Source organism: Rutidosis leptorrhynchoides, chromosome 2, assembly GCF_046630445.1.
Source record: "Rutidosis leptorrhynchoides isolate AG116_Rl617_1_P2 chromosome 2, CSIRO_AGI_Rlap_v1, whole genome shotgun sequence".
NCBI lineage: Eukaryota > Viridiplantae > Streptophyta > Magnoliopsida > Asterales > Asteraceae > Rutidosis > Rutidosis leptorrhynchoides.
Window position 1 is genome coordinate 599,070,949 of NC_092334.1, and position 18,574 is coordinate 599,089,522.

General features: G+C 34.0%; 1 pseudogene; it reads left to right on the forward strand.

The window, feature by feature from the left end:
* Positions 1-1,120: 1,120 nt before the first annotated feature.
* On the forward strand, positions 1,121-8,423 carry LOC139893398 (cycloartenol synthase-like; annotated as a pseudogene).
* The last annotated feature ends 10,151 nt before the right edge of the window (positions 8,424-18,574 follow it).

Here is an 18,574-nt window from a genome sequence, read left to right on the forward strand (position 1 = left end):
TTAGGGTTTAGGGTTTGGTGTTTTGGGTTTATTTCTAAATCGGGCTAAATTTTTCTTCACAAAACATAAAAAAACGTTCATATTCTTCACGAACAATATTATCTTGAATGTTATTTTTGTCGATAGTTTTTCTGCCTAAATAATAACATTCATCACGAAGTGTCTCTTTTGAATGTTCATATTTTCGTGTGATCTTGATGTCGGAAAAAAAATTTCCAAAAATAACGGACAAAATTTTTTTTTTTGCTTCCCCCCGCTTCCCCCTATTGGTTACTTCCCCATTGATCCTGCCCCTATATATTTTATATATATATATATATATATATATATATATATATATATATATATATATATATATATATATATATATATATATATATATATATATATATATATATATATATATATATATATATATATATATATATATAAAATGTAAACAAAAAATAGCTATTAAATGTTGTTAAACTTCCCAATTTATCCTCATCTATTACTCTCAATAATCTATTTATAAAATAAATTAATTCAAACTTACCTAAGAACAACTGACATTTATCAAACTAAATTTTTTAAATCTAATCAAAATTTATAGAGGACACTTTTTATGGGACTCGCCCTTTGACACCAAACATATAGAGCTCAGTCAGTCTAACAAAGTAGTCTAAGGGAGTAATATGATTCTTCAATGACCATTATCTTTATTTTTAATAATTTATTTAATAATAAATTATGACTGTATGTATCATGTAATATGGTAAGACCATTATATTTTGACTGTATGTATCATGTAAATTAGTATGGTTCTTCAAAGACCGTTATATATTGAAATTTGTGTGTCATATAGTATGGTTTTTCAGTGACCATCATATTATATATTATATAATAATAATAAAATTTCAGTATTTATTAGCCGTAGCCTGTAGCTCACACAGGAAAAAAGTCTAAACAACAAACATAGTAAATTGGTAATATAACTGCAAGTCATAGTTCTGGTATAGTATGGATTTTGACAATTGTACTCTAAATCATGCATTTCCATTTGAATTTGTGCATTTTGTAAATTTTCTGTTAAAGTATTTGAAAATGATTTTTGTGAAACTGACAGTGATCGAATTAAAGAATGTGGAAATTGAAGATTGCTGAGGGAGAAAATCCTTGGCTCCGGTCAATCAATTATCACGTCGGCCGGCAATTTTGGGAGTTTGATCAGACGGCAGGGTCCCTTGAAGAATTGGCTGATATCGAAAAACTTCGCCAAACATTTCATGAAAATCGGTTCGAAAAGAAACATAGCTCGGATCTGCTTATGCGTAGACAGGTAAATTTAACACATTAATTAACACCATATGTAGTGCAAGGTTGTAAAAGTCGCTTTTGTGAATAGTTGGTCGATACCTCTTGTAGTAGGGACTAATTGGCCAAGTCGAAGATATCGGACTTTGACTTTGACTTTAAGTGTATTTGACCGATTTTGACATATTTTGACCGAATAAATCATTTTTAGCAGAAGAGGTTGATTTGAATAACTGAAATGTTATTAAACCGTGTGTTTGTTGACCTAGTTATTCTATCACTAGATAGTCATTCGTCTAGCGAGTTGCCTATTTAACCATGAAGTCAGTGGTGTAGCCATGTATAAGAATGGTCATGAGTAAGAATGGTCTAAATTTGCCTGCTTTTTTATCATCACTGAAATTTATGTCTATAAAATAGAGTTAATTAAGAAATATCGTATGAAACATTTGTGTTACAAGATAATTTGATTTTTTTTATGTTTGTACTTTTTTTTTTTTTACGAGGAACCCCCTTAGCGACGAGCCATAATGGCTCCCCTCTAGTTGGTAAACCCCGGGTAAACGGCAAGCCAGACCTCCACCGCTACCAGGCAAAGCATCCTTTAGTCAATCAGTCACTAAATGGAGCTCGCCCCAAGGTATTTGCCTTGAAGGGAATCGAACCCTTGACTTCTTGCTTCATTGGAAGTCCTGGTGGCCACCCAGGCTATGCCTGGATGGTTTTTTATGTTTGTACTTAATCATAATTTATCTACTAAATTTTTACCACTCGATTCATTTAAGTATTATTTTGTGACACTAATCACCTAATATATAAATTCTAACTCTGACTCTGAAAGTTAAAGCAAAAATCCGGCCTAACAATAAAATTACTATATAAACCCTTTAAAATAATTAAAATTACTCACTTACAAGAGACCTACTACGTCATTATTCGTGCCACTTTGTTAGTGGCGGGAGTACTGAAAATGAACCGTCTTAAGCCATATTTTACTTCTAAGGATCCTTTGGCAAATTCTGTAGTTTGCAAAGGAGAAAGGCCTCCCTGATTACCCACCCAAAGTCAATATTAAAGATGTCGAGGAAATTACAGAGGATAATGTAACAAATGTATTAAGAAGAGCTATTGGTTTCCATTCAACCCTCCAGGCAGATGATGGACATTGGCCAGGAGACACTGCAGGCCCCATGTTTTTGTTGCCTGGCTTGGTTAGTCTTATCTTTGTACTACCTACAATTTCTTGAGTTGAAAAAGAAGATATCTGTTTATTTGTGTGTAATGCTGACAGTACAAGTTAATTTAATGTATCAGATTATTACTCTAACTATTACCAGGGCACTGAATCTAGTCTTATCCAAAGAGCATATACGGGAGATGGTCCGTTATCTCTACAATCATCAGGCATGTGAAGATTACTGTTCTCTTTATTTTTGATATATATATATATGTATATATATATACATATACATATATACTTCCTAGCTAGTAAAGGGATTTATTATATTTGTGTAACTACAGAATATAGATGGTGGATGGGGCCTACACATAGAGAGTCATAGCACCATGTTTGGTAGTGTCTTGAACTATGTTGCCTTAAGATTGCTTGGTGAAGGAGCTAATGATGGAGAAGGGGCAATGGAGAAAGGTCGGAATTGGATTTTGGACCATGGTGGTGCCACTTATATAACATCCTGGGGAAAGTTTTGGCTTTCGGTAAACCAACTAATTTCTCTTAATTGATCCATCTTTTATAATTTGACTATATAATATATTATCTTTTTATATATTCATCTTAATCTTACAATATGTACGTCGCCAAAAACAGGTACTTGGTGTATTTGAATGGTCTGGAAATAATCCGTTGCCTCCTGAGATGTGGTTGCTTCCATATTTTCTTCAGGTACATCCAGGTGAGTGAGGCTAACTTGTATTTAACAAATATTGTTATGAAATATATTCTTTTTTTGTCTTTTTTTAATTGTAAAGGTTGACCTCAACATTTCAGGTAGGATGTGGTGTCATTGTAGAATGGTCTACCTGCCTATGTCGTATTTATATGGGAAGAGATTTGTTGGACCTATCACACCCACGGTTCTAGCACTGAGAAAGGAGCTATTTACCGTCTCTTATGATGATATAGATTGGAATAGTGCACGAAACCATTGTGCAAAGGTTTGTATACCTTGATATTTTGGTTCAAAATAACACATGCCAAAGACAAAATTACTTTAAATATTCCTATTTAGTTCTTTTCAGTAAGACTACGCATGAGTTGTTCTGGTTCTTAAATGTAACTCCAACGTTGTTGGTATATTTGTTTATTTTGTTCAACATAGCAAACTATGCTATATGCTCACTTGTTTCCGTTATGCTATTTTATAATAATGTATTTTACTAATTGCAGGAAGATCTTTACTACTCGCATCCTGCCATCCAGGATGTACTTTGGGCAACTCTTGACAAGTTTGTGGAGCCTGTATTCATGAGGTGGCCTGGTAAGAAGTTGAGAGAGAAGGCTCTTCGTAAGGTGATGGAACATATTCATTATGGCAATGAAAGTACTCGATATATATGCCTAGGGCCCGTAAACAAGGTATTTAGTACTTATGCTCCTTATTTGTACATTTCTATCGATGTTAGCGGGCACATCACTAGAACATATTTATTATGAGGACGTTACATATGGTATCAAAGCCATAGTCTCTTGGGGTGTGATGGGCACCATATAGATTCTAACTATTGACTATGTTTCAGCCTGGGAGGATGCCAAGAGTTTAATGCGTTACACATCTTCTATTTTTAATGTTTCACTTAGGAATGAATCTTTGTGGTCTTCACTAGTTTACTACAATGATACTCAAATTATTAATTTCAAAAATAATTTGTGTGTTTGTGATTTTGATATCCAGAGTGTTCTTGTTCCAAACCTTAATTTCTGCTTCAGGTGTTAAATAAGCTTTGCTGCTGGGTCGAAGATCCAAACTCAGAGGCTTTCAAGTTGCATCTCGCAAGAATACCCGATTATTTGTGGCTTGCTGAAGATGGCATGAAAATGCAGGGCTATAATGGTAGTCAACTGTGGGATACTGCATTCGCCATGCAAGCAATTATTTCTACAAAACTCGTCGAAGAATTTGGTCCTACGATGAAAAAAGGACACATGTTCATAAAGAAGTCACAGGTGCTCACACTTTCGCTTAATAGTAACTTACATTCTAGGAGGTCATTTGTTTTCCAATCTGCAGATCTTATTATGTCTTATATAAGACAAAAATCGTTAATTAGACATGTTAGAAAGGCTAATTAGACGTGTTTTTCAACACATCTAGATGTAAAGCACTAATTGTTGGATGACATATAGTGGTGTTCACAGGACATGTCTAAATAGTTTGTTTTCCTGCAGACTTTTCTGAAGACATAAGATAAAATAATGTCTTATTCTGTATGCAAACTTGTAGACTTAGAAATGTGTTTCTAAGTGCTGTAGACAGGATTAAGTAGGATTAAGTTATTTTGCAGATATAAAAAAGTTAGTCTTTAGTATTCAGGCTATACTGACCTTTAGATCAGATCTTCTTTACAGACATGGTCCGCAGATCTTCAGACAAAAATATTTTCAAAAACAAACAACACCTAGTTAACCACACCTTAAATTTCAATCCCACTTTTGTAGGATTGGGTTTTGTTGTTGTACTAGTTATCTTATTTTAATGTCTTCCTTATTCCTATAAAGGTGTTGGAAAATAGCATTGGCGATCTTGATTATTGGTATCGTCATATTTCAAAAGGTGCTTGGCCTTTCTCAACTGCAGATCACGGTTGGCCCATTTCTGATTGTACTGCAGAAGGGTTAAAGGTTACTATTTATTATAAACAACCTATCCATCTAAATTTATTCTTCCGGTTTATTATTTAACACATTTATTTTATATTAGGCTGCACTCCTGCTTTCAAAATTGCCCCCGGAAATTGTTGATGAGCCGTTGGATGCAAATCGGTTGTATGATTCTATCAATGTTATTCTATCTTTAATGGTAATGTTGGTTATTGTAATGATCTTTTCACATTTATTGTATGCTCACTCTTGCTTGTTATATAATTACAGAATGCTAATGGTGGTTTCGCAACTTATGAACTAACAAGATCCTACGGCTGGTTAGAGGTATCTTTTTACTTATTATTAGACGATTCACTATAATTAGTCTATTAGTATACACATCATAAAGTGTACTCTGTTCTTATTCTATTTAATATTGCTACTGTAATGAAGTATGTTTTAAGTATGTTGACTATGATGTTCACTACTCTTTTCCACATTGATGAATATTATGTGTTGCAACATGTTTCTATCTGTCATTAAGCATCTAAACTGATTTTTGCCACTTTCAGTTAATCAATCCTGCAGAAACTTTTGGTGACATTGTTATTGACTATCCGTAAGATAGGACCCCTTTTCTCAAATATTCATCAAGTTGTGACTTTTTTTTTTCCTAGCTAACAACGCGCCATGTTTTTTCAGATATGTAGAGTGTACTTCGGCTGCAATTGAAGCAATGGTGTTGTTCAAAAAGTTGTACCCTAAGCATAGGAGTGAAGAGATTCAAAGCTGTGTTAATAAAGCTGCTGCATTCCTTGAAGCAAACCAACAACCAGATGGATCATGGTATGGTTCATGGTCAGTCTGCTACACCTATGGGACATGGTTTGGAGTAAAAGGGTTAGTGGCGGCTGGAAAAAACTATTCAAACTGCTCTAGCATTCGTAGAGCTTGCAACTTTGTGTTGTCAAAACAGCTCGATTCGGGTGGATGGGGAGAGAGCTACCTCTCTTGTCAAAATAAGGTCAAAAAATGGAATTTTGGTCATTAACATGTGTATTCAACAGAATCTAATGGCTCATTTTCTAAAAATGTGTGGGTTATTTAATTTACACAGGTATATACCAACCTTAAGGGAAATCGCTCTCACGTGGTAAATACGGCATGAGCTATGCTAACTCTTATTGATGCTGAGCAGGTATGCATCCAACTAATTCTACCATTTTAGATTTTTCTGTCATGTACATTGTGAATAAAGATAAAAAGGAATTAATAATACTTCTATTACTAATTTGAACTAATTAAACTCTGTCTCTGATGGTATCTAAGCTAAAAGGAATAAAGTTGATTTTATTGTAAATAATCGTATACATATTGAAATTCTGTAGAAAAGTACAACAGTAACCCTTTGATAAATTGATGATATGTTTCTTAAAATTCGGTTTTACACTTATTTCATAGGCAAAGAGAGATCCAACACCATTGCATCGTGCCGCAAGAGTATTGATAAACTCTCAGATGGAAAATGGAGATTTTCCACAACAGGTAATCTCATGTGATACATATTGTATGTTGCATCAAGACTTTTTTCATAGTGACATTTAAATATTGCACATTTAACTAACTTATGTTGAGCTACATTAGACTGTTAACTTATTGTTTAGATAAAACTTATGTTAACGTGTGTGTATATATATATATATATATATATATATATATATATATATATATATATATATATATATATATATATATATATATATATATATGGGCAGGATTAATGGGGAAGTAACCAATCGGGGGAAGCGGGGGGAAGCAAATTTTTTTTTTTTTTTTCGTTTTTTTTGGAATTTTTTTTCCGACATCAAGATCACACGAAAATATGAACATTTAGAAGAGACACTTCGTGATGAATGTCATTATTTAGGCAGGAAAACGATCGACAAAAATAACATTCAAGATAATATTGTTCGTGAAGAATATGAACGTTTTTTTTCTCATGTTTTGTGAAGTAAAATTTAGCCCGATTTAGAATTTAGGGTTTAGGGTTTAGGGTTTGGTGTTTTAGGTTTATTCCATAAACCCAAAACACCAAACCCTAAACCCTAAACTCTAAACCGTTCGTGTTAAAAACTCAATCTAAATCCTAAATCTAAACCCTAAATCTAAACCCTAAACCCTAAATTTCTAAACCCTAATATCTAAACCATATAAACCCTAATATCTAAACCCTAATATCTAAACCCCAATAGCTAAAACCTCAACATACGCTTGAAAAACACGATAATTGTTATATATTACTTCTTCGAGCGTTTTCCCGCCAAAATAAAAACATTTATCACAAAGTGTCTCTACTAAATGTTCATATTTTCATCTCATCTATAATGTTCGTGAATAAAGTTTTTTCAAAAAACGAAAAAAAAAAAAGTTTTTGCTTCCCCCCGCTTCCCCCTAATTGGTTACTTCCCTCTTGATCCTATATATATATATATATATATATATATATATATATATATATATATATATATATATATATATATATATATATATATATATATATATATATATATATATATATATATATATATATATATATTGCACATTTAGATAACTTATGTTTGAGCTACATTAAACTGTTAACTTATAGTTCGCATTGTACAAACATATTGTATGATGCATCAAGAGTTCAAGACCTTTTTCATAGTGACAACCAAGATATTATAAAATGCAAATGTGATTGGACTTTTATACGTCTAGATATAATAAATTTCAAATTATTTTGTAAATATAGAAAACAACCATAAACATAAACTTTTACGTAATTATCTAAAAGTTCAATGTTCAAATACTTCAAAACTCTTATCTAAATTCTTATTAAAATATTGACCTTTCATCATTTTTAACCGACTATATTCGAGTTTGAACTATTGTCAGGCCTGATTAGTTAATTAGAGAGATTTTGAAAATTTAATGGATTTTTTTAATAAAAAGAAATTAATAATGATTTTATAATGATGACAACCAAAGAATTAATGTAAGGTAAATCCATAGATGCATTTATTGAATTGTAGATATACTACTATTATCAAGCTATGCGAAATATTACGTGTTAAATCATTTGTGAAAAAATATAGAAAAGCTATACATCTTCATTGCTTATTCTCATTTTAATATTTTCCTTGCAAATGTACAGGAAATCATGGGGGTCTTTAACAAGAACTGCATGATCACGTATGCAGCATACATAAACATCTTCCCTATTTGGGCATTGGGAGAATACCGTTGCCGAGTACTTCAGGCATCATGTTAAATTAACTTGTACACCGCTTTATTAATAATTCATTGATCATTTTGTTTATTCAGCAAAAAGGTTTCAATGAACTACTTATTGTAGTTGACGAATGAATATGTAAAAGTAAGTGTTGATTGTCTTTACTTTCTTGAATTGACCTATTTATAAAAGACACAAACGGCTAGTTGGTTCTAAACAAGGCTCAACCGACTAGTTGTGTTTACTCTCTTTGAAAGTACGATAGTGAAACGACCCTCGAATCGGCCCCAAGAGATGCACGAAGCGAGTGTCCATCGCAACCCGAGAGACAATCGCCTCTCATAAGCATAAGCAGTGAACTAACCGGGTATCTCCAGGTTTCAACTAAAAACCATGGTGAGAGATATCAATTAGTCACAACTTTGAGCTTAAGGGACCAATACTTTTAATAGATAGGCGATGTGGGACGGTTGTTACAAACACTCCCACTTAACCTCCTGATCCTCATCAGGCCGAAACATAATCAATACCCAGGATCCATACCCATGATATGCACGAGCATTGTGCACGTCACACCCCGTGAGGATACCTCAGGAGATGCACGAACCGAGTGTCCATCACACCCCGAGAGGCCTATGGCTCTGATACCAGATGAAACGACCCTCGAATCGGCCCCAAAAGATTCACGACCCGAGTGCCCATCGCAACCCGAGCGACAATCGCCCCTCATAAGCGTAAGCAGTGAACTAACCCGGTATCTCCAGGTTTCAACTAAAAATCATGGTGGGAGATATCAATTAGTCACAACTTTGAGCTTATAAGGGACCAATACTTTCAATAGATCGGCGATGTGGGACGGTTTGTTACAGATAGGGATTTTATTGTCGCACATTATCTCGTTTGTGTCTTCCAATCTTCGTTAGAAGTTTTCGAATCCATATGGCTTCAGTTACTGCTCGTGCAATCCCTTTGAACACTACTTCAACAATTGAAAGAGCAACTACTTTTTTTCATCTTTATGAACTCTACATCAACAATTGAGAGAGCAACTACTTTTTGTTTCTTACTTCTCCATGTTTCCTTCTAACTATTCTTACTTCTAGTGGCGAACCTTCATATATGTACATAGGTTCCGTGATACCACTAGTTACAATAATTTTTTTTTCAAAGGATCGTTACAAATTTTACAGGGCGCCACTAAGTATAATTGTAGGTCCCATATGTTTTTTAAGTTTGAAATTTTATAGTAAGAGCCACTAAATAATAAAAATTAGCCCACTTATGATTTTATAGTATGAGCCACTAATCAATATATTTACATATAAAGAAAAAGTGAACGCTTTTTGTTTTTATGCTTATACACGGTAACATAAACACACCTTTTACGCTTTTGTTCAACACGACAAGACCTAGTTACGCTTTTGTTCTTCAACTTTTGGAAAAATTAAAACCATAACTTTATTCGGTCATTCACATATATGGTATGGTTCATTCTCCCTATTTTTATTCTAATTTTGCAACTCTCAATTCTAATATGTAACCTATTCTTTTGGAATGTGTTGTGTGGATATTGACCAAATTGTTGATTTTTATAATATGATTATTGTTTGATACTGTGTTGTGGCACTTAGATTGTAATATGATATGTACCTGGAATATGTTCTGGTTCTTCAAAAATTGGGGGAATCTAGAAATTCTGTTAATACTTCGGTAACTACAAATATAGATGAAGAACAACCACATGTTCAAGTTGAAGATGATGATGAACATGAACATAGCCCCTTTTAAAAAGTATACAATTATACGCTTTTGTTTGATGGTGTTTGTAATTACCCGATCCAATTCGACATGAACTGCTACATTCAATTTTCATTTAAGTAAGTTATAGGGAAAAAAAATTTAGGACCCATTGAGTTACGATCCTAAATTCGCCACTACTTCTCCATGTTTCTTACTTTTCCACGTTTCCTTCTCTCTCACACACACGCACACACACTCACACACGTCCTAAATCCACCCTTACTGGTAAGTATAACGCGGGAGTTTTACAAACACGTTGATTCTCACTGGTCGTTTTACAGTGACGTGATTGTGGACTGGGAGATCAATTTCAAATTTATATGTAGTTGGGGCTCAAACTATATGCTACCTACATGCTTGTTATGACCAGTAAGTAGTAAGTATAACCTCGTACCTTTCTTTGAATCTCATTACAACTTGAAAAAAGGTAGTGTTATTAATAATTAATCTTTTAGAAGAAAGATACAAGTAGGTAAAGTCGTGGTTTCGTTTTAGGTTTTTTTCTCTAATTATATATAACGATAAAGCAAATAAAGCAAATAAAGATATATATGTTTATCTAGAATGTCTCGATCAAGTAATTAAAATAGGGACTCCTTGAAAGGTAGATTAATTTGCCTATGGTACACACTAATCCTTATCAAGCTAGTCTAATTCCTATCTTGATATGTCATTAAGAACTAGGTTATCGTGATTCTGATCGAAACAGGATATCCAACGCCCAAAGTCGTCCCTAGATGGAACCAAATGGCCTTTTATGGATTTAAACCTAGGCTAATGCATAAGGTGATACACTGAATAACAGATTCGGCTTTTCTTAACCATAGATAATTATAATCTTCTTACTAACAAATGCTAATCCTCAAGACAACCTGCTCAGTATTAGTGGCTAGCAGTTTCGGGCTCATCCCTAGTTTTTATATGATAATACCTCTAGGATATGCTTCTGACGCAGACCATGTCTTTCAGTAAGTCACAGTATTAAAGCACTTAGTCTTACGTCGACCACAACCTCAAATCAGACAAACCACTATGAGAACTAGACAATAACTATACAATTAACAAATGTCTACTTGTACCTTCCTAATCCATATTTTGACGTTTATCACAGATAACTACTTACCCTTACTAGAATAAGTCGTTATAACCACGAAGATAACCGGAAAAGGTAATTTGTAAAACTAAATATCAACAATCAATCAAGCTGAGCAAACACTATAATTGATGATTCCTAGTATTACAACAGGATCAGAATCATTATTGAAGTTGACGATACAACTGGAAGCTGTTCTTTGTGTTGGAGTATGATACAAATTCAAAGCGAGCGGAAGCATTTTTAAAATTTTACAAAATCATACTCTTCCACGGATCATTGTACAAAACTTTGGCAAACAAAACAAATTAACGAAACCGAACAAGAGAAGATTAGAATACAACCTTTGTAGCCTTTTGAAGATCGAATTTGAAAACCCAAAGAAGAGTTCCTCTAAACGGTAGACACTCAAAGTTCCAACCTTGCTTCGATCTATACCTTCTACTTAACGGATATTTTCTTCTTCGTTATTTCCACCAAAAACCGAACCCAATTATAGATTCCAAGTATTTTTGGTTACTTGAAAATAAGAAAGAAAAATAGCATTTTTGTATGTGTGTTTTTGTATGTTTTTCATAACTTTTCCAATACCAAGACTTGGTATTATATATTACATAATTGATACAATTAATACATCTAGTACAAATGTAATAAATAAAGATTTGGAAAGATTTACAAAATCAAATATTTATATAAAATAAGATTTACAAAATCAAATCATATTTTATAAATCAAATCAAATCTTATATCTTATATAAAATATGATTTGCAAAATCTAATCAAATCTCTACATATTTAGATTTGTAAGTATATGTATACACATAAAAAAAACTTACTTAATTTATTAAACCATTAACTAATGATTAATAAATTAATTTTCGATTAGAAGGTATATCAAACAATTTTACGATTGGCCTTTGTGTGTGACCGAATAGGATAAATGGACTTTTATTATTTAATGTCATGGGCATATCTTCGGAATATATGTACCACAGTCAAACCACGGTCGAACTGTAGCCAACCCGAGAACATATTTATAACAGACTCCCACTTGCACTGACATTAATAATATTGGTCTGTCTTAAAAGACACACCATGTGTAACAACTAGTCTGCTACGTTACACTCCTATATTTTGATTTATATCAATCATCCTTTTGTTCAAGATATCTATATGAATGTGTGACATGGTTAAGTGTCAATCATCATTGTTCAAGATTATGTTTCCCGATGGAGATTTGTGGTGATCAAATAGACTGCAATTGCATTAATTCAGTCGTAGCATGGCCATGCATTTAATTCAGCAGAAATCAACGAGGGCCCCAGAGATATCGCTTAAACTCACTTAAAGAAGAATGAACAAATTGCTTCAACTGTATAGACATCCACCACATTCTATGATATACCCAATCTGCTCCCTTATGACCGGCATTTACGCACAGCGTTAGAAACATGTCAAAGTATAACATAGTTTGTGTCAGGATTTCTCAAACATATCCACTCTAGGATAAATGATGTTGCCATCTTAGAGCTTACCTTTTGACTTAAAACCATGAAGTAATGTCTAAGTGTGGTCATTCCAGAATCTTGAATCAACTATCAAGTTCCTCATGAATGTAGTTTCATATAAGCCTATATTACTACACTTCATAGCAGCCTTAATTCAATTCTCTCTTCCTTAGAGAATGACCGACTGTGGAAGTTTATGAAATGATATTCATTGCAAGTTAAAACATGCAAAATGAAACATGGCAATATACAATGAAATGATCGCATCGTGCGTATAATATAATCTCAATATATTAATCATCAGATCAATTGCAATATATATATTATTACCCAATGTTTAAAGTTTCAAACTTAACATAAAAATACAATCAAACTTTATCATCAATGACACGAATGCCAATAGACATGCTATGAGCATCATGCTTAGTCAGTGGCAAAGGCTTAGTGAAAGGATCAGCCAAGTTCTTAGTCGTGTCTACTCTACTTAATAATATGTCATTTTCTGCTACAAGTTGACGGATGTAATGGTACTTTCTGAGTATATGCCGTGTGCGCTTTTGTGACCTCGGTTCTTGAGCCAAGACAACCGCACTCACATTGTCGCAGAAAATCTTAACAGGATCATGGATTGTAGGAACCACGCCCAGATCCCCGATGAATTTCTTTATCCACATGGCCTCTATAGCAGCTTCATTTACCTCTATATACTCGGCTTCTGTCGTAGAATCAGCAATAGTACTTTGCTTGCCACTTCTCCATGTGACAGCTCCACCGTTCAACATAAATACAAATCTTGATTGTGAAGAGCAGTCATCTCTATCTGATTGGAAACTAGCGTCAGAGTATCCTTTGACGCTCAGCTCGTCATTCCCACCATAGACCAAGAACATCTCTTTAATCCTCCTAAGATACTTTAGAATGTTCTTGACTGCTATCCGATGAGCTTCACCAGGATTGGCCTGATAACGACTAGCCATGCTTAGTGCATACGACACGTCATGCCTAGGGCATATCATCGCATACATGATCGATCCTATAGCTGAAGCATATGGAGTCCGACTCATGGTAGCTGACTCCAAGTCAGAATTAGGACATTGAGACTTGCTCAATATCATTCCAGGGTTCATAGGAACGCACCCTTTCTTAGAGTTATGCATACCGAATTTCTTCAGTATCTTATCTATGTATGCACTTTGGTTTAGCCCAATTAATCTCCTTGATCTATCTTGATAGATCTTTATTCCCAAAATATATGATGCATATCATATGTATTTCGTGGAGAAACATTTCCCTAGCCAAGCTTTGACATCTTTCAATGTCGGGATATCGTTTCCCATGAGTAATATGTCATCGACATATAGTACAAGGAATACTACAACACTCCCACTAGACCTAACATAGACACATGGCTCATCTTCGCCTCTAATAAAACCAAATTCTTTGATTTTCTCATTAAAGCAAAGATTCCAGCTATGAGAAGCTTGTTTAAGTCCATAAATAGACTTTTGAAGCTTGCACACACTATTAGGATACTTAGGATGTACATAACCCTCAGGTGGTGTCATAAACACATCCTCTGTTAGCTTACCATTAAGGAAAGCTATTTTTACATCCATTTGCCATATCTCATAGTCATAAAATGCAGCTATGGTAAGAAGTATTCTAATGAATTTCAACATAGCTACTGGTGAAAAAGTTTCATCATAGTCTACACCATATTGTTGCGTGTAACCCTTAGCCACCAGTCTGGCTTTGAATGTGTGTACATTTCCATCCATATCGGTCTTCTTCTTGAAGACCCACTTGCACCCAATGGTTTTAGTACTTGGTCTATGATTAATCAAGGTCCAGACTTGATTATCATGCATGGATTGGATCTCGTTGTCCATAGCCTCCTTCCATTTGACAGACTCGGGGCCTGTCATTGCTTCCTGATAGGTAATAGGTTCATCAGAATCTATATTTTCGTCGTCACCCTCAAATATGTGTAAATTATATTTCTTTGGTGTTCGACGCACTCTATCAGATCTACGTATGGGTGGTGGCTGTAGGTCAGTTTCTCTTTCAACTGCAGGCTCGTCGACCTCTTGAGGAGAATCAGTTCCAATATCAGTTTCCATGTCGGTTGATTCTTGAATTTCTTTAAGGTCAATTTTGCTCCCACTGGTTCCTTTTGATATGAGATCCTTTTCAAGGAAGACTCCCCTTATGGACACAAAGACTTTGTTCTCAGTAGGGTTGTAAAACAAATATCCAAAAGAATCAGTCGGGTAACCAACAAATAAACACTTTTCGGATCTGGGTTCAAGTTTATCTTGAGCTTCACGATGAACGTAAGCCTCACAACCCCAAATTCTTAGATATGAGAGAGACACAGTTTTACCATGCCATATCTCATAAGGTGTTTTAGAAACTTTCTTGGTTAGGATGAGGTTAAGGATCCTTGCGGCAGTTTGTAGGGCATAGCCCCAAAAACTGATTGGAAGCTTTGTGCGGCTCATCATGGATCGAACCATATCAAGTAATGTTCGATTCCTCTTTTCAACCACACCATTATGTTGTGGTGTTCTAGGAGGAGCTAATTGTGAAATTATCCCACAACCCCATAGATGATCACGAAATTCATCATTAAGATATTCACCACCTCTATCGGATCGGAGAATCTTAATTCTTTTGTTCAGTTGATTTTCTACTTCATTTTGGTATGCCTTGAACACTCCCAAAGTTTCAGACTTTTGTTTAATTAAATAAACATAACCATATCTACTGAAGTCATCAGTAAATGTAACGAAGTATCGTTCCTGGTGTCTAATAGGCGATCTGAATGGACCACACACATCAGTGTGTACCAACTCCAACAGATCATTACCCCTTTCACAGTTTCCTGTGAAATGTGCTTTTGTCATTTTTCCTAACAAGCAAGATTCACATTCGTCATATGATGTAACATTAAATGATTCTAAAATTCCATCTGACTAAAGTTTTGCTATGCGTTTCTTATTTATATGGCCTAAACGACAATGCCATAGATACGTTTTATCCAAAAAGTCTTTGGATGAATCAACATTGTAGATTGAACTATCATTTAGCTTTGCTGTGGTTTCTAAGATGCCTTTACAAGGACTAGCCTTGAAATAAAACATCCCATTTTTGTGAACAAGTATTGATCCATTATCAAAACTAAAATCAAAACCATCATTAAATAAAGCATTAAAAGATATAATGTTTCTTGCCATTTCGGCACTGTAGCAAACATTAGATAAAATAATACATAGACCAGGATCAAAAGAAAGCTTGTATTCTCCAATCATGTTAACAGAGGCAACGTTCTTATTCCCCATGATTAGATTGAGCTCTCCGGTCTTCAGCTTCCTACTTATTGTGAGTCCCTGCACATTTGTACAAATGTGAGTACCACATCCTGTGTCCAATACCCAGGAATTAGAAAATAGTAGTATTGTTTAGTTCAATCATGAACAAACCTGAAGGTACGGCGACTCCCTTAGCCCGTAGTTCATTAAGTTCCTTCAAGTACTTGGTACAATTATGTCATAACCCGACCTTAACCATAAGGACGAATACAATAATATATGATTTCATCGCGAGGTATTGACCTCTATATGCGACGTTTTTCAAAAACTGCATTCGTTTTTACAATACAAACCATAACTTTTATTACAAATACAAGGTTTAAACAAGATAATAATGATTATCGTTTAGCGATAATCTTAGACTTACAAACTTTACATGTGATAATAACAATACGACTTCCAACATATTTTACATTACAAATCCTCCGATATGCAGTTTTATTTTTGACACAAATATGCATACTCAAGATCTTGCTTAAATTCAACATGTTGCAGCGGAAGCTTTTATTTATCACCTGAGAATAAACATGCTTAAAACGTCAACATAAAGTTGGTGAGATATAGGTTTAATGCCGGCAGCGTTATGAATATAGACCACAAGATTTCATATATAAACGTTTTAATAAAAATATTCTAAGTTGTTGAGCACTTGATAACCATACTTAACATTTAATCAACGTCGCATATTCCTTTTATTATGAAATCTTACTACAATGTACCAAGTGTAGTCACCGAAACGAAGTACTGTACAACCGTTGAATACTGGTCGTCCAGTCCGGTTGGGGTTGTCAGGCCCGATAGATCTATCAACAGGATTCGCGTTTACAATACCGCATGTAAATAGTAGTTACCAAGTTACAGGGAGATATGCCAGTGGTACAACTCAATGTAGAATATATAATTTTAATCACTTGTGTCCATAACGTAAATCATAAAATGCATGTATTCTCATCCCGAAATATTTAGAGTTTAAAAGTGGGACTATATACTCACCTTTTCCTTGAAGGTATTTAACTCGACTTGGTCTCCGATAGATATCACGAACCTAACCATATATATAATATATCAACATATTTTCTTTTCAAGTAATCGTTACATATATATATATATATATATATATATATATATATATATATATATATATATATATATATATATATATATATATATATATACTTATAATACTTTTAATATTTTCTTAGTCCGTAGTTAGCAGTCTGTTGTTAATGGTCCACAATTAGTTGCTCAATAAAATAAATAAAGACCCCATCGTATTCGTATTGATCAGAATTAATCTCGACCCATGGTACCATGTTGTCAAATGACGTGTTGCATACATAAAGTACCGTGTTGTCAGATGACGTGTTGCGTACAATCATGAGGTCTTATGATTAATCTTCTCGTATTGTTTACGGGTGGTCCTGAAATATATAAAATCAAATCATAAGTAAATATATATTAAATATTATGTTAATTAGCCAAGATATGATTAATCCGATTTTGTCATAATATGATATATTACAGGTTTTGAAGTGTTTTAAAAATCAAATTAGAAGGATCTATTTAGTTTGCGAACAGGTTTGAAATCATTCAAACTATGTTCTTGTTGTTAAAAATTTTATAACACAAAATAAGATAGCTATATAAATATGAATCGAATATGATTATGAATAAGGTTACTACCTCAAGTTACTTGGATAAAGCTACTGGAAAAGATAGAAAATAATCTTGATCAAACTTTCTTATGATGATTATAGGTTGTTCATGAAGCTAGTTCTTCATGAGTATTTGCTGAGATTGTGAAGAACACTTAGAGTTCCTAAGAGTGTGTTTTTGGTTAGAGAAAGATGGTTGTAAGAATGAAATGAAAAACCAAGGTGATGGTGATACTTATAGGACAGTCTGGTTGTTGAGGGAACAAGGACAAATTATTGTGTTGAATTTTTGAGTAATAATGTATGCTAGCTTACAAATAAGATTCCCTCTTATCTAGGGCAGATCTAAGGCTGATAAGGATATTGATTTGATGTGTATTTACCAATAGTAAATACGTATAGATGATGGGTATGATACGGTAAAAGAAGCTCAAAATCGGGCTTTTATTTTGGGTCCAACCGGGCCAAAAATAAAATTTCCAGCCAGGGGCTCTGCCCCTTGGACCCCGCCAGGGGTTGCCACCCCTTGGACCCCGCTTATCTGGGGCGCTGCCCCCGAACCTCCGTCATAATCAAGATAAGTTCAAACAAGTGTGCACTCCACATTTCCCCAAATTTGTTCGATATTTATCAAGATTATTTTGGTTACAAATTAATCCCATTACACTTAAATCATATTGGTGACATAAATCACAACACATTATAGATTGTAAGTATATATGTCAAAGAACGTTACATATAGTTATCGTTTTGAAAACTTAAG